Below are 18,631 nucleotides of genomic sequence, written 5' to 3' on the forward strand. Positions count from 1 at the left end.
GCAGAGACTCAAATGACCGGGAACGGGACAGAGCAAGCAGATATGCCCAAGGTGGCGATGAACTTGACATCTTCAAGGAATGGAAACCAATGCCCTCACTTTCCTTGGTTTCATGGAGGTGACCTAGACAAGCTAAAAGAAAAAAAAGTTTGGAGTTTCGACTTGCACCACCAACAGGCTAGGGTTACCTCCTCTACCGTGGGTGTGAAATGGCTAAACAGCAATCTGCCCTTCTTCTCCCCCACCCCAATGTGTCTGCAACTAAGGGGGATGTTTAGTAGTGGAACAGAAGAATCAGAGAACCTGTGCCCTGCCCCTCCGCAGAGCTTTCCCTCTGAAGTTGCACTTTCCGTCCCCAGCCAGAGAGTGGTAAAGCCCTCTCCCCACCTCCATGGTCCGGCCAGACCCCCAGACCCAGCTCAGTTAGGGGGAGGAAGGCCTGGGTGCAGCAGCAGTGGGCAAGCAGTCCAAAGCTCACCCAGGCTGCAGGCATTTTGCAGGATGCCACAGAGGCAGGGGGAAAACAAACAGACAAACAAATACACCTTCAATCTTCAGATACTAAGAGCAAAGACTGATGGGTCTTTAGACTTGCAGTTGATAAATTCTCAATACTTAACCCTGAGTAGTCACACTCAAAGAGACGGAGAATTCTCTGCAGTTGGTGTTAAAGACAAGGAAGTAGCTTCTTTCACTCTGATCAGCCTGGGCCAAAGAGCAGCAGCTGCATAACTTGGTTTATGAAACAGGAAAGAAATTCACATGGATCAGGGAATTTCAGCAGCCATACATGGATAATTTCCAGGGAGGAGAGATTAAAAATTAATACTAAAAATGCATCATATCTCCATATATTTAAGTATTTCATTATTTATTTCCAACCTGTATACAGAAGAGTGCGTTGACAAGTGCGTTGACTCATTGGCTCATCCCTGTCTGAGGGGTGCCATCCATTGTAATTGCCCATTTTGGGGGAGAACTAAAACTGAAGCAGCAAATGAATGGAAAGAAATCATGGTTTTTAATCTGGTCTTCTCTCTGATTATGTCAAAATGTAAACTTCTGTATGGCTAAAAAAAAAAAAAAGAGAGAAAATAAAAGTCCTAAACAAAGTCAGAATCAGGCAGCAATGTGGGAAACAGCATCACATAATAGACAAAGGGCTGATTTTTATTGTTTACAAAGAGCTCTTACACATCAATAAGGAACCACAAACAGCGCAATATGCAAAGTACATGAAAGACAGATTGTGGAAAAAAAGAAACATTTTTTGGCAAGTAACATATGAAATGAAGCCCAATCTCACACATAATTAAAGAAATGAAAATTAAAATTGTTGTCTTTAAAGAAAAAAAACAGATTGGCAAAGCTTTAGAACTTGTCCTAATTTGGAACCCCCAGAACCAGACCCTGAGACAAGTGTTTGAGTGCAAGTAGCTGGTTTGGGAGGGATCCCAGGAAATGCCAGCAGGCGGTGTGGACACAAGAGAGGGAAGGAAAGAAATAAAGCCACTTAGCCCTGTGACTGGAGCTTAATCCAGCTGAGGAATTCTGAGGGTGGGAATGGAAGAAGGAGATTTATCTCGTTCAGGAGGTGAGGGAGTGGGCTGCTTGCACACCGTCTCCAACAGACATTGGTCAAAGGCTGCTGGGAGGGGGCAGGGGGCATTGGGAATGAATTCCGCAGCCTCTCTGGCCTGTGGTGAGCCAGGGGAAACATCAGCCCCTGGCGGCCTGCAAAGCCCGGGGAAAGGCGCGCAGGCCCTCCTAGCAGGGAAGTGGGCGGCCTGTGCTGAAATGAGAAAGACAAGAGCTCTAGGGTAGGGGGCCCACAGGGTCTGATCCACAAGGTTGCATTTGTTCAGTTCTTGTTGTGATTCTTGCAAGACACAGGTTAAGCATTTGTAAGAATCCCTATCTCATTTAATCCCTTTAACCACCTTTTGATAAAGACACTACTTCTACTCCCATTTCCAGATGACCAAACTGAGGCTAAGCAACTTCCCCCAGGCTGTGCAGGCATGAGGCGGTGGGGCAATGCATCCCATCAGCCTGCCAACACCGCAGCCCCTTCTCCTAACCCATGGATGGGAGAAATGGTCTCCCACACCGTGGATGGGAATGCAACTCTGGGATGGTCATTGACAATAGCTGTCACCATTTTAAATGCATATATTGTGTGCTCAACCGCTCCACTTCTAGGGACTTATGCTGCCTATATACTTGCAAAAGTGGGTAGCAATAGAGGAATAAAAGTAAAGGCAGTGTTATTAATAAAGAAAAGAAAAAAAACTGGAACCAATATAACTGGATGTTAATAAAGGGCAGGTGAAATATTTTAGGGTATGTCCACACAATGAAATACCACCCAGCAGTTAAATATAAAGGCAAGGAGTTATCTGCATTGAAACATAAAAGCTATACATTTTTTAAATTGTTACTTTAAAAAAAACAAAACATGTAGGAAGAAAGTCCACTTGGTGTGATTCTGTTTGTTTAAAAGGAAAAGGATCTTCATTTATTACATGGCCTTGTATATGCATATAACTTGGAAGGAAAGTTGCGGGTCTGAGGGGTAAGAGGCAGAGCTTTGCGATTTCACTCTTTACTCTTCTGAATTATTTGAATTTTCTCCCACATATTACTTCTATAATTTGAAAATTCCAATAAAAATCAATAAAGAAATCAATCCATTACTCTCCTTGGGATATTATACATCTGGCTTCTCCAGGTCTCCTTGATCTGCGTCTCTTCTCCCCCTCCATAAGTGCACCCTTGTCTTAAACCTGGTTGGTCTCCTTCCCCTTTTGTCCAGGCTGCTCCTTCTCTCTGGGATGCTGCTTTACCCCTTTCTGAATGCTACATATCCTGCAAGCCTGAGCGCCACTACCACCTCCTTCTGGAAGCCTCCCCAGCCAGGTTGGCCTCCACAATCTCCTTCCTCTCCAAATGTCGGGAGCAGCTATGGTCAGTACCAAATATGTGTTCTGAAATCTCAAGTTTCTTTTATGTCTTCATGACTGTGTTTTGCCTTTCCACTTAGGTGGAAAATATCTTTAGAGGAAGGGCTGTGACATGTAGGTGAGGTCATGAGAATGGCCCACAAGTCACATGGAAGAGTCAGACAATTCTGTGTTGAGGACCCAACCATGGATCATTTGACATCGGAGAGTAAAGCACACACACACACACACACACACACACACACACACACACACACACACACACCATATATATATAATTAAAATAGTTCCACCTTACTAGCAGATATCAAAAAAGAAGTGACCCAGGGGAATTCTACCAAACTTTCCAAAAAGAACTGACACCAATCTTACTTAAACTCTTTCAAAACATTGAAGAAAATGGAACACTACCTAACTCATTTTATGAAGCTAACATCAATCTAATACCAAAACCAGGCAAAGATGCTACAAAAAAGGAAAACTACAGGCCTATCTCCCTAATGAATATAGATGCATAGATGCAAAAATTCTCAACAAAATACTTGCAAATTGAATCCAAAGACACATTAAAAAAATCATACACCATGACCAAGTGGGGTTCATTCTAGGCATGCAAGGATGGCTCAACGTAAGAAAATCAATCAATGTATTACAACACATTAACAAATCAAAAGAGAAAAATCAGATGATCATCTCAGTAGATGCTGAAAAAGCATTTGACAAAATCCAACATCCATTTTTGATAAAAACCCTTCAAAAGGTAGGAATTGAAGGAAACTTCCTCAATATGATAAACAGCATATATGAAAAACACACAGCCAGCATAGCACTCAATGGTGAGAGACTGAAAGCCTTCCCTCTAAGATCAGGAACAAGACAAGGATGCCCGCTGTCACCACTGTTATTCAACATTGTGCTGGAAGTGCTAGCCAGGGCAATCCGGCAAGACAAAGAAATAAAAGACATCCAAATTGGAAAGGAAGAAGTAAAACTATCATTGTTTGCAGATGGTATGATCTTATATCTGGAAAACCCTGAGAAATCGACAATATAGCTACTAGAGCTAATAAACAAATTTAGCAAAGTAGCGGGATACAGGATTAACGCACATAAATCAATAATGTTTCTATATGCTGGAAATGAACAAACTGAAGAGACCCTCAAGAAAAAGATACCATTTTCAATAGCAACTAAAAAAATCAAGTACCCAGGAATAAACTTAACCAAAGATGTAAAAGACCTATACAAAGAAAACTACATAACTCTACTAAAAGAAATAGAAGGGGACCTTAAAGATGAAAAAATATTCCATGTTCATGGATAGGAAGGCTAAATGTCATTAAGATGTCAATTCTACCCAAACTCATCTACAGATTCAATGCAATCCCAATCAAAATTCCAACAACCTACCTTGCAGACTTGGAAAAGCTAGTAATCAAATTTATATGGAAAGGGAAGATGCCTTGAATTGCTAAAGACACTCTAAAAAAGCAAAACAATGTGGGAGGACTTACACTCCCTGACTTTGAAGCTTATTATAAAGCCACAGTTGTCAAAACAGCATGGTACTGGCACAAAGATAGACATATTGATCAATGGAATTGAACAGCGAATTCGGAGATAGACCCCCAGATCTATGGCCAACTGATCTTTGATAAGGCCCCCAAAGCCCCTGAACTGAGACATAACAGTGTTTTCAACAAATGGGGCTGGGAGAGTTGGATATCCATATCCAAAAGAATGAAAGAGGACCCCTACCTCACACCCTACACAAAAATTAACTCAAAGTGGATCAAAGATCTCAATATAAAAGACAGTACCATAAAACTCCTAGAAGATAATGTAGGGAAACATCTTCAAGACCTTGTATTAGGCGGCCACTTCCTAGACTTTACACCCAAAGCACAAGCAACAAAAGAAAAAATAGATAAATGGGAACTCCTCAAGCTTAGAAGTTTCACTACCTCAAAGGAATTTGTCAAAAAGGTAAAGAGGCAGCCAACTCAATGGGAAAAAATTTTTGGAAACCATGTATCTGACAAAAGACTGATATCTTGCATATATAAAGAAATCCTGCAACTCAATGACAAGAGTACAGACAGCCCAATTATAAAATGGGCAAAAGAGATGAGAAGACAGTTCTCTGAAGAGGAAATACAAATTGCCAAGAAACATATGAAAAAATGTTCCGCTTCACTAGCTATTAGAGAGATGCAAATTAAGACCACAATGAGATACCATCTCACACCAATTAGAATGGCTGCCGTTAAACAAACAGGAAACTACAAATGCTGGAGAAGATGTGGAGAAATTGGAACTCTTATCCATTGTTGGTAGGACTGTATAATGGTTCAGCCACTCTGGAAGTCAGTCTGGCAGTTCCTTAGAAAACTACATTTAGAGTTATACTTCAATCCAGTGATTGCACTTCTTAGTATATACCCGGACGATCTGAAAGCAGTGACATGAATGTCACTGCCAATGTTCATAGCAGCATTATTCACAATTGCTAAGAGATGGAAACAACCCAAATGTCCTTCAACAGATAAGTGGATAAATAAATGTGGTATATACACAAGATGGAATACTATGCAGCAGTAAGAAGGAACGATGTCGTGAAACATATGACAACATGGATGAACCTTGAAGATATAATGCTGAGTGAAATAAGCCAGGCACAAAAAGAGAAATATGATATGCTACCACTAATATGAACATTGAAAAATGTAAAACAAATGTTTAATATGTAGAATGTAGGGGAACTAGTGACAGAGAGCAACTGAGGAAGGGGGAATGATAACCCAATAAGAACAGATAAGCTATCACGGGTAAATTTAACGTTCTGGGAATGCACAGGAATGACTATGGTCTGTTAATTTCTGATGGGTATAGTAGGAACAAGTTCACAGAAATTTTGCTATATTAGGTTACTTTCTTGGGGTAGGGTAGGAACATGTTGGAAGTAAAGTAGTTATCTTAGGTTAGTTGTCTTTTTCCTACTCCCTTGTTATGGTTTGTTTGAAATGTTTTTTTATTGTATTTAAAAAAAATTTTTTTGATATAGTTGATTTTTAAAAAAAAGAGTTAATTAAAAAAAAAAATGAAAAAAATATGCAGAGCCCCCTTGGAGAGCTGGTGGAGAATGCAAGGGTATTGGGCTTCCCCACCTTGATGGTTGCTGATGTGCTCATGGACATAGAGGACTGGTGGTTTGATGGATTGAGCCCTCTACCACAGGACTTGCCCTTGGGAAGACTGTTGCTGCAAAGGAGAGGCTAGGCCTCCCTATAATTGTGCCTAAGAGCCTCCTCCCGAATGCCTCTTTGTTGCTCTGATGTGGCCCTCTCTCTCTAGCTAAGCCAACTTGAAAGGTGAAATCACTGCCCTCCCCGCTACATGGGATCTGACACCCAGGGGAGTGAATCTCCCTGGCAACGTGGAATATGACTCCTGGGGAGGAATGTAGACCCGGCATCGTGGGATGGAGAACATCTTCTTGACCAAAAGAGGGATGTGAAAGGAAATGAAATAAGCTTCAGTAGCAGAGAGATTCCAAAAGGAGCCGAGAGGTCACTCTGGTGGGCACTCTTACGCACACTTTAGACAACCCTTTTTAGGTTCTAGTGAACTGGAGTAGCTAGCAGTAAATATCTGAAACTATCAAACTACAACCCAGAACCCTTGAATCTTGAAGATGAGCTTATGAGGGGTGACAGTGTGATTGGGAAAGCCATATGGACCACACTCCCCTTCGTCTAGTTTATGGATGGATGAGTAGAAAAATGGGGGAAGGAAAAAAACAAACAAACAAACAAAGGCAAATTACTTTAACTGCTCTTTTTCACTTCAACCATTATTTTTGTGTGTATGGTAATGAAGGTGTCAGGGATTGATTTTGGTGATGAAAGGATAACTATGTAATGGTACTGTGAACAATCGAATGTACGCTTTGTTTTGTATGACTGCATGGTATGTGAATATATCTCAATAAAATGAATTTAAAAAAAAAAAAGAAGAAGAAGAGGTGACCTAACTCCTAAAAGGAGAAATTCCTGCAGGTTGAAAGTATATGTACGCAGCAGTTGGTTGTCCAGGGGATTAGAGGAGGTGCCTGGGGGTATCCATTAGGATGGGAAGCCCAGAGCACATGGACCCACTTCCCACCCTCAGATCAACTAGAGTAGATCCCCTTGGACTATTTTCCATGTTGTCGTATGGACTGGGAAGGTGGTGTCATGGAGCATTTCCATGTGGAGACTCGTTTCTAGCATTTCTTGGGAAGTTTATGTTTTTCTGAATCCCAAGAAAAATCCTTCTAGAAATTGAGTAAAAAGAGAAAATATATTATAATTCTCCTATGAGCATTAAATTTTACAATTAATATGTAGACAGTAGCCATTTGAAGGAATCCACGGGTGTCCAGTGGAAAGCTTGGGAAGGAACACTGATGGGGGATGGGGTGAGGGAGTCAAAGGTTAAAAATGACACTCCTGTGTGGAGACCAACTCGACTCAGTTAGTCTGGCTGGTGGTTGTGTGTTTGGGCCCTGTATGCTGCTAATGGTGAGACGTTATGGTGCAATAAAATAAATACTAATGTGTTTTTAGGTAGAGAGTATATTTTATTTAAATCCTCTGAGGAGTTCTGAGAAATAACAAGGTTGGAAGCAAAATAAGTGCTTTGGCAATTTCTTGATTCCGCGTGGTTCTTTCAGCCTTAGGAGATTTAAATGTTACATTATTCAAAGACAACCCAATGATAATGTTCTCTGGTGCTGTCCAATGTTTGAATATTTGCCACAGGCTACAGTTCTTTATAAATAGTGTTAAGCTTACTATTTATATTTATCAAACAATATTTTTAGATATCCACAATGATGGGTAAAGAAAAGGGTATGAAGAATGCTGGACATATTTTAAGAATAACTTATGATTTCAGGAGTTCTAATTTCTTAACTTTAGATCCCAAAGATTCACATCTGTTGGGAATTTGGAAACACCAGTGCTGTCACAGAGGCTCTGGTGCCTCAATCAGAAGAGCTTCGCTGTTTGCCACGTGGAGGAGGAGATCTTCAGGGGCAGCCCACAAGCCCAAGAGAGCACACAAACCAGCCATTACAATGCATCTCTATCATTTACCAGTAAGCAGCAAGTAATCAGAAGAGGTTGGTGAAGGGAGTGTGATGACGATGATGATGGTGATGATGATCGTTCCAGTTTGCTAATGCTGCCGTTATGCAAAATACCAGAAATGGATTAGCTTTTATAAAGGGGGTTTATTTGGTTACAAAGTTATAGTCCTAAGGCCATAAGAGTGTCCAAACAAAGGCATCAACAGTAGGGCACCTTCATGAAGAACACCTATGGCATCTGGAAAATCTCTGTTAGCTCAGAAGGCAGGTGGCTGGTGTCTGTTTGCTCCCAGGTTGCATTTCAAAATGGCTTTCTCCCAGGATGTTTCTCTCCAGGCATCTGGGGGTATTCTCTTAGTTTCTCCCAGGCAAACTCTGGAGTGGCAAAAGTCTACTTTCAATGGCCGTCTTCAAAATATCTCTCTTGGCTGCAGCCAACATCAGGGTCAGCAATTCCAAGCATCTCTGAGCTAAGCCAGCTAATGTCTGAGTCTGTGACAGTGTTTTGTTTTTTTTTTTATTAAATTCAGCTTTATTGAGATATATTCACATACCATACAATCATCCATGGTGTACAATCAACTGTTCACAGTTCCATCTTATAGTTGTGCCTCCATCACCCCAATCTGTTTTTGAAAATTTTCCTTACATCAGAAAGAATCAGAATCAGAATAAAAAATACAAGTAAAAAAGAACACCCAAATCATCCCCCCATCCCATCCCATTTTTCAGTTAGTCCCTGTCCCCATTTTTCTACTCATCCATCCATACACTGGATAAAGGGAGTGATCCACAAGGTTTTTACAATCACACTGTTCACCTTATAAGCTACATTGTTAAACAACTGTCTTCAAGAGTCAAGTGTGCCAGTGTTTTTAAAGGACTACAGTGATTAAATCAAGGCCCACAATGAATGGGTGGGACCACATCTCCATGGAAATAACTCAATCAGAGTTACCGCCTACAGTTGGGTGGGTCACATCTCCATGGAAACAACTTAATCCAAAGATTCCAACCTAATCAAGACTAATACACCTGCCCACACAAAACTGCATCAAAGAACATGGTGTTTTGGGGGACATAATGCATCCACACTGGCACGATGATGGTGGTGATGACATGTGTGTGTTTGTGTATGCCACATTCTCAATACACATGTGTACACTGACTTCTCTGGGCTATATATTTCTATCTGTAAAATAAAGGAGTTGGAGAATTCAATAATTTTTTCAAATATTGTTTTGCAATGAATCTGACTGTAATAGAAATGTTGTCTCAGTGTCCTAGAACCTCTGTAACAAAGTGTCCCAAACTTGGTAGCTTAAAAAACAACGGAACTATATTCTCTTGCAATTCTGGAGGCTAGAAATTCCAGATCAAGGTGTCAGCAGGGCCATTCTCCCTCTGTAACCTATGGGGGAGAAGCCTTCCTTGCTTCATCTTGCCTCTGGGGTTTGCCAGCAATCCTTGACATTTCCTGGCTTGTAGCTGCAACACTTCAATGGCTGCCTCTGTTTTGTCATCTGGACTTCTCTCTGGTCCATGTATGTCTCTTCTCCCCTTGTTATAAGGATGTCAGTCATACTGGTATACCCTCTGTCAGTAGGACCCACCCTACTCCAATATCAACTCATTTTATCTTAACTAATTCCATTTGTAATGATGCTATTTCCAAATAAGGTCACTTTCTGAAATACCAGGAGCTAGCACTCCAACCTATTTTGGGGGGTGAGGGGGGAACATCACTCAACCCCTAACAACCCACATGGTGGACCATAAAACAGCAGCAAGCTTAGCTCTGTGCCTACCACTGTCCTGAGCACTGTATACTCCTTAACTAAATCTCTAAGCTTCACAACAACACATATTTCCATATTAAAGTTGAGAAAACTGATGAGGTTCAAAAGACATTTAAGTAACTTGCCCAAAGTCACACACAAGTGGTCTGGTTCCCGAGTGTGAAGTTAGGGTGGGTAGTGAGAAACCCAGCCCTGCCTTCTCAGCCTCCCCTTTGCTCCCCATGGGGGCTCCAAAGGCAATCCCTCAGAATCATGGGGCTTCCCAGAGGCAGTTAGAAAAGTCACTGCCCTGAATGATTTCCATGGGCTTTTTCAGTTTAGATCTAATTCAAAGATATTCTACTATCACTGCCCATTGTTATGGTTTGCTGAAATCTGTCAACTGATGGAGCATTTATCCATCATTTTCAGACAAGAGCATCACACAAACTCTGAAGCTTATTAACCTCATACTTAAAACTGGGAGGAGAGAGATTCAGCCTGAGGTCTTACTTCAATTAAGGGGCAGAGGCAACTCTAGAACTCAGGACTCCTGAGTCCTGGCTCAGGGCTTTTTTCTAAGGCACGTGACAGCACTTTGTCAAGTGTGGACACTCTAAAAATACTGTTTTATTTTTTTTACACCTGTCTCCCAGGCTTTTACAAAGCAGGTGTCCAACACGAGGCTGTTAAATTGCATAGATGATTGTGCTTGTTTTATGATGATAAAATCAGTGTTAAGAAAGAACAATGGGAAATCTCATGAATTATGATTCTGTTTACCTTTCCATTGTTGCTCCAACTTCTTTCTTCATTTCAGGGATGCCCTCTGCTATCTTTAGCCTAACACCCATACAGAAGGGGACAGGCTTTATTGATTATTCTTCAAATGACCATGGGGATTGGTGGCCCAGAAGCACAAGGCAGCAATTAGTGATGCTGTCTTCAGGCTGGGATTCAAAATTTGCTGCAACAGCAGAGGAACCCATGTGCACGGGTCTACTAGAATTGTCCTACAGGGCTTGATGATAGTTCCAGAGAGAACCTGGGTGCTGTTCATCAAGAGCCTTAAAATGTGCAAACCCTTTGACAAAGAAATTTCAATTCAAGGAATTTATTCCAATAAGACCCAAAGATTTGGATATTGTGCTGGTCATCCCAGAATGGTGCAGCATTCCAAAAGAAAAAATATGTAAACAGCCTAAATGTTTGCAATGGGGATTGGTTCAGGGAATTATGTTAGATCTACTCCAAGGACTATTATTTTAGCTATTGGAATTTTTTTTTTTTGCATGTAGCAAATCATGTAATCACATGAGGTAATGGTCATGATGTATTTTAAGAGGGAAAAAAGCAAATGGTACATGGATTTATTATAAAAAATATATATCTATATTATATGTAAATAAAATGAGGTTGGAAATACGTGCACAATTTCACAGTGGTTATCTCTTGGTCGTGGAGTTATGGATGGTTTTATTATTTGTCATTTGGTTTATCTCCAGTTTTATAAATAAGCACATTACTTGTGTTGGGGGTTGAATCATGAACCCCACAAAAGACATGTTCAAGTCTTAATCCCCATTCCTGTGGGTGTGAACTTATTTGTAAATAGGACCCTTGCAGAAGTTATTATTAGTTTAAGTGTGGACTCATTTGTGAACAGTGCCTTTGAAGATCCCATTTAGATGAGGACAAATTAAATGAGGATGAGCCTTAGACCATACGGCTGGATTCCCTGGAAGCAAAGAAATTCAGATGCAGTCAGTCAATAGAAGCCAGAAGTCAGAGAAAGCCGTGGGAGGAGACAGATCACCGAGTGTTGGAGGCAGAGATGCAAGTCAAGGAACCCCAAGGATTGCAGCAAATTAGCACCAGAATGTCACAGACTCTGAGAGCAAGCCAGCCCTGCCAATGCCTCCATGTTGGACTTCCAGCTTCCAAAACCATGACACAATAAATTCCTGTTGCTTAAGCCAACCTGTCACGTGGTATTTGCCATAACAGCCCTGGCAAACTAAGACAACTTGTGTAATGCAAAACAATAAAAATTGTTTGGAAGTGATGCTCTGCGAGATTACCTAGTAGCAGAGAAGGATGTTTATATTTTAAAAATAATAACAATAACAATTACAGCTAATATTTATTGTACAGTATCACATGCAGTCACTGTGCTAAGTTGACCACCATTGCTTCATTCAATCCCCACAAACATTATATAAAGAAGGCACTACTATTAGCCTCCACTATTAGATGAGAAATCTGATGTTAGAGGGATTGAAATTGCTGTATTTCTTCTCTTGTTAAGTGCAAAAGCAGGTACAACTCATTTGTTTGTGTCCACGTGTACACACACACACACACACACACACACACACACACACACAACTAGTTGTTTTTTACCTTTTTGTGGTGGGATTATGAATCATTTTTATTTTCTTTCTTTTACTTATTTGTATTGCTCATTTTTAAAAAATGAGGCCATACAGCAGGAGGTGTTCGATCAGTGTAGATTTAACCTTGCAAGGAAGTGGCAGGTCTGAGAGTGAACTCTCACCAAAGTTGCCTTCAGCAGCTTCTCTTCAGTGCTCAGGACTCTTATTAGCCCAGGGGGCACTGGAAAGAGACAGACTTGCATGCAAACTGCGGTTCTGTCAACAGGGAGACCTTGGGTCAGTCACTTCATGTCTCTAAGCCTCCTTTTGCCTGTCTGCAAAATGTGTGCTATTTCAGTACCTATCTCATAGGATGTAGGGGAAGAGATACAACCAAGTAATACATGGAAGGGGCCCAGCTCAGGGCCTGACATGTAGTAGATACTAAAAAATGAGTATTTCATATTATTATCATTGTTGTAGTATTATTTTCATATTATTAAGATGATCGACTATCACTATGATTATGATGTTATGATATATTCATAATATTATTATTCTTGTTCTTTTCTACACCTCCCCTTTTTCAGGCCCTCACGTTAGCTCGGCCTTCACCAGCCCTGACCCTTTTCCTACCTCAACACCAAAGTCTTCTCATTTCTCTTTCCCCTAGGAAAATCTTCCAGACTAATCAGATTTGCATAGCCAAAGTCAACCGATGACATTAATTACTGCAAATGTACTAAGAGGGAATAGTAGTTCAACATTTGCTCTTAATAGAGACCTCTGGTCTGATGCCTTCATCCAAAGGAATGGAATGGGTAATGGTGGGAGTACAGGCTCTGTAACTTGCTGACTTTTCAGGATTATCAGGCCCTGGTTCCTGAGAGAGGGAGAGTCCTGGCGAGGCATGGAGATCCTTCCAGCCTTACCCACATCTCCTGATCTTTGACTCTTTCCAACACTTCTCTTCAAGGATCCAGACTTCTTGATGTCCATTGCCATGTTTTGTAAATGTTTACTTGCAGCACGTTAAGATAGATGAACTTGGAAGTCCTTGAAGTTGCTCCCCATAACCCAGCGTCTTTATTATGACCATAACCTTGCTGTGCATGGTGTTCCCATAGTCTAAGGATCAAAAAGAGCTGTTTGCTTTTGCTGAACAAAGACCCACCCAGATGTACGACTGAACCAAGGCATCAATAAGGCCAAGAATGTATTTAGGGAAGGTGTAGTAATATCACATACACAGAAGATTATGGATTTAATGGTTGGAAAAACAGAGCAGAAAACAGGCTATTCTTAGTCACTGCTGCAAACTTAGGATCACAGGCCATAAATACATTGCTTGCCCATCAAAATGACTAACTGGAGTATGAAAACCAGATATTCCATTTTCAACTCTCTGGTCTCACTGCTCAAACACAGTTCTCTGATGGCTACATTTATGACACCATCCCTCCAGATTTGCCTTATTCCAAATAAATCATCATCACCAATCTCACTGACCCAAATCCCATTTCCAGCTAAACATCTTCAATCTCTCTTTCTCTTGAGCCTAAATGCAAGTGCAGTAAAAATATTATGAATCCTTTAGGGTGCTTTTCACCAATTAAAAGCGGCATATTAAATTTCTGAAAAACCTTTGTAATCTGCAGTAGAAAATCACATTTTATGTTAGCAGATAATTTAGATCCATAAGCTAATTAAGTGAAGTGAATGACAACTGTATTCTCTAGATAAATGATATATCTGTCACAGATAATGCACAAATTTAAGGGACTGGAACCTTTGGAAGGAGAACAAAAACCAACAACAAGAATTTGAGCCTCAAGTGTGGGCCCTTATACATAAATACAACTAATTATATTAACTGCAGCATGGAATTAATTATTGGAATCTTTTTTACTCCAAGTCTCTGCAGAGCTAGGGGAATTGCTTTTTTCAGCTGTTAAGAGAGCTACCGCCTGGTAATGCTGATGTATGTTGTTGACACCCTTGGATGTAGAGACAGCATACAAGGTCCTCTATCCCTGACCCACATCTCTGGACAAACTTAAAGATGCTCTAGCACCATGTTGAGGAGGATTTTGAGGATGTGTTTAAGCTCAGAAGGAAAGAATAGAGTGATCAACCCAAAATGTCTGGCATGTACACAGGGGCAGTGGGACCCAGATGCCAAACCTGGATCCATTTCACATCCCTCGTAAAAGAAATAAGGAGTCAAACCCCAAAATGCAAACTGCTTGTCCAAAGTCAAAAGGTGGTCAGTGGTCAGAACTGGGAAAAGCAGTTCCAACAATACCACAATGTCACCCCTTATAGCTCCCATGGAAGGTCCTAAGGCTTAAAAGACAAAGACAGCAACATAATTCATATTTGTATGACACCAGCAGAGAAGGATTATATCCCAGCACTTGGACAGTTCCATAAAGAAGACCTCAAGTTTCTCCAGGCCAAAGCTGGCCCCCCTAGTGCCATAGCCAAAGCTCCGTTGTCTTCAGTAAATCAGAGGGACTGCCATACAGTTGAAAACCCAGACATACAGGGGGAAAATCCAAGTATTTTAGGTCAGCTAAGGAGGGCTAACTGTCCCATGTACAGTAGAAAATGATCTGAAGGTCAGAGTAAACAAGCTGATAAAGCTCTGATGACAATCATCATAAATGAGATCAGCTGAAAGCATGGTTGCCCTGGTTTCCTGAGTCTCTGGCTCCCCAACTGAAGGGAATAACCCTTGAGAGGATGGATGAAGCCTTACTCTTTTTGCAAGTCAAACCCAAACACAGTTTTGAGCATAGAGCAGGTTGGCTTCAGACACTGTGTGGTATTGAGTGGGTCTCCTGGCAGGCAGTAGACTCCTAGCAGGCATATCCAGATGTCAAGTGTTCATGAGAACTCTTAGTTTTGAATGACAGAACTCCAACTAAGACTAACTTAAGAAAAAAGGAGTGATGTATGATTCATGAAACCAAAGAGTCAAAGATAGATATAACTGCAGGCACAGTTGGATCCAGGACTTTAAAGTTGGTCATTGTTTCTTACATTTTTTCCTCCGTCTTTTGGTTCTTCTTTCTCTTACTGGCTCTATTTTCAGGCAGATTCCCCTATGTGGAAGCCCTGGCAGCTCTGGGCTAATATCCTCCCAACTTCAAGTCCAGAAGAGAGAAAGAGGGAAAGGCAGAGAGAGAGAGAGCCGTTCTTAATATTTCTAGCTAAAGTTCTGAGTCTGAGTCTCATGTGACTTGGGTCGTATGCTCATCTCAGAAGCAGCTGCCCTGACCAGGGGGAATGAAGCTCTCTGATTGGCCGTGTCGGCACCTGCACCATCACTGTGTCGACCTGTGTGAGCCCCCCACCGGTCACCAAACCCCTACTATGACTTGCTAAGGCCCTACCAAGTTTTAAGGATAGTTTATTGTTCAAGGTACAACTTTGGGTGGAGGGAAGTTCGGCTCCATCAAAACTACCTGATAGAGCAGGGGAGATGGTTTCCCAAAGGAAAACGAGGGTCCTGCAACTCAGAACAACTGATGTCACCAATGGAGACAGGTAAGAACTTAGGGCCCTTCCTGAAAAGCTCCTTAGAGGTGATTAAAAGATTGAAAACTAGACGGGGGGAAAGGGGCGAGCCTGGGCAGGGGACTGTGAAGCCCACAGCCAGCCAGTGATTGGTGAACAAGGACAGGCTGCATGCAGAGAAAGCTTGGTCAAGACCAGGTTAAAGCTTCCTAACAAATGAAGGGGAGGGGAGGGTAATAAAACTGTGAGACAGGATGAACGAAATGCAGCAGAAGATTTAGGTTAGGAGAGAAGGGGAGACTAGAACTTCCCTGGGACAGGGAAGACTGTAAACACTGCAAGGTGAATGAATGCAGCACATTGTTCTACTGTCAGTAGAAGGGGTTGAACCAAACACTTAAAGATTCACAGTCATCTTTCTACCTCACTGGGGCCCAGAGCCCTGGACTCACTGAAAGATGGATGGTGTGTGTGTTATGCTACCAATTCACAAATTGGGAATAATGAGGCCTCTTCTTAACTGAGAAAGGGTATTTGGGCCAAGGAGACAAAATGCCGTCCCCTGCTTTCAAGGCAGCTGGAGTAGGGAGCAGCCTTTCAGCTAGGCTGCCTTCTGGCCAGCCTGGGGGGCAAGCAAGGGCTTGGTTACTTTGCCCTGTGGCAGCCTCCAAAAGGATCCCTTTTTGACACAGTTTCCACAGGGGAGAAATATTTTTAATCCTCCTGTCGGGCTTAATCTTCCTAATGGGCTCCCTTTCTTTTAAGTCCTGGTGGGAGAGAGAGAGTCCACTACTGACAATAATATTAGTAAGAGTTACGAAGTAGTTACTATTTAGTAATAGTAACTGATAGTCACTAAACACTTGCACAGTGCAAGGTGCTTTTGTTTACATCTGTTTAAGCCCCAGCCAGCCTCTGAGGATTAGCCCATTTGGCACATGAGACAACTGAGGCACGGAGAGTGTAAGGGCTCAGCCTAAGGCCCCGTGGCCAGCAGAGTCCTGACCCCTGACCCCTGACCCCTAAGCCCACATCCCCCGGGTGGGCAGCACATTTGCGGTAGCCTCTGCAACAACCAACCCCCACTCCCTGCCTCCTTGGCTCACTCCTGGGGCCCCACACCCAGAGATCTTCCAGAGATTACTTTTTGTCAGCTTCTAATTCTTCATGCTGCTACTTTTTAGCTGTGTTACTGATGAGAAAACAGCTTAGTAAAATCAATGGTTTTAAATTATACCTTTATGTACCAAGGATACAAAACAAGCTACAAAACAGAAATACTTTCCCGTGACAAAAAATCAATCTTGCTGATGCTACTGTTCCTTGAGCTTGCCTTCACCCCACCCCCATTTCCCCCCTCTTACTTAAGACTTTCTCTGCTCTTGCATCTGCCGGCTTTGTGTAGACTTTCTTCAGGTTTCTTGCTCGGGAGACTCGTTTTATCTAAAAGGTCAATTCTTTCAGCGGGGCACCAAGCAGAATTGAATATAATTATTCCAATCTCGACCGTGTAGAATTCATGCTTGAATTCATTCAAAAAATAGCATGCAGTATAATTAACTCAGAGTCCAACCAAACCTATTGAGAAAGCCTCAGGTATCATACAGTTCCACTTACAATAGAACATTTTCATTTAAGGACATTGTACGTATTAGCCCAAGTCAGCATCCAATTACTCTGAATAAGTGAATTCTCTGTTCCAGGAATGTAATTTGAAAATGTTGCCATGCAATCTGAGGCAAAGGGTCCTTTTTCATTAATCTAACTCTCATTAAAGTGGAAGCCTGCAGGTTATTTCAAATCCATTAGTTTTAAATACAGGTGATTACAATTCTATTGCACATAAGACAACAGAAGTGTCTATCAAGAAATATTGGGATGTTTCAAGAGATGGGACTGGCCGGTGGTTTTGCTGTCATGCCGAGAATGAGATTTACCAGCTGATGGAATGGGAGACCTTTACTGTCCCCCCAGGGCACACGCAGTCTGCATAAGCCTACAGAGTGGATCTATACTGAAGAAAGCTCTTCCCAGATCCCCCAGAATTATCTGTTTTGTGTATTTCCAATCCATGTAGCCTTGGAAGCTCTGTGAAAGTAAGACTCACCAGTTTTAATTCTGTAAGAAGCTGACAGCCTTTTGGACGCCTGGCTCCATCTGCCTAGATGCCCTATCTCTGCTCCTATCTACATCCTACTCATCCTTCAGGTGTCTAACTCAAGAGCCTCTCTCCCAGGCAGTCTTCCCTGACTACCTCAGCTGGAAGTAACAGGTGTCTGCTTTTAACTCTGAGCATTGGATTGCTTTGAGATTTGCCATCCACTTCCTCAGCATTTTAGTTATCTTTACATATTTGATCCAATCCAATAAATATTTCTTGAGTACTGAGTCTGTGTCTGACCCTGGATTAGGTGCTAAAGATTTGGTGATGAAAGAGTCCCAGACCTTGCCCTCAAGAAGCTCATGTGCTAGTGGGGTGGGAGGTGGGGGCAGACAAGTAACCAGGTTGTTAGAATTCAGTGCTCATGCATGCTCTGGCAGGGGATGGTGGAAGTCCAAGAGAGAAACTCCTAACCTGAACTTCATATCATTTCCTTACCTAAAAGCCCCCTTGTGCTTCCCATGAGGCATGGAATAGCATCCAAACTCCTAACAAGGCCTCGGAGGCCCCACGACCATCTGGCCGTGCCTCCCCTCCCACCTCCATATGGTCATTCTTGTCTACCTCACTTAACCTTAGCCACACTGGCCTCCCTGAGTTCCTTAAACGTTCTAAGCAATTTGCTGCTTCAGGGCCTTTGCACTTGCTGTTTTCTAGGTCTACAACTAATCGGTATAGACTTTCTTCAGGTTTCTTACTCA

General features: G+C 41.9%; 1 long non-coding RNA gene across 1 annotated transcript in view; it reads right to left on the reverse strand.

Annotated features, from left to right (window-relative positions):
• Nucleotides 1–841: 841 nt before the first annotated feature.
• The window catches only part of LOC119518924, a 60,077-nt gene continuing 42,287 nt past the window's right edge, over nucleotides 842–18,631 (reverse strand). The window contains exon 4 of the long non-coding RNA XR_005213883.1: nucleotides 842–1,070. This is a non-coding gene — a long non-coding RNA (uncharacterized LOC119518924). The remainder of the gene's footprint in view (nucleotides 1,071–18,631) is intronic.

Source organism: Choloepus didactylus, chromosome 22, assembly GCF_015220235.1.
Source record: "Choloepus didactylus isolate mChoDid1 chromosome 22, mChoDid1.pri, whole genome shotgun sequence".
Classification (NCBI taxonomy): Eukaryota; Metazoa; Chordata; class Mammalia; order Pilosa; family Megalonychidae; genus Choloepus; species Choloepus didactylus.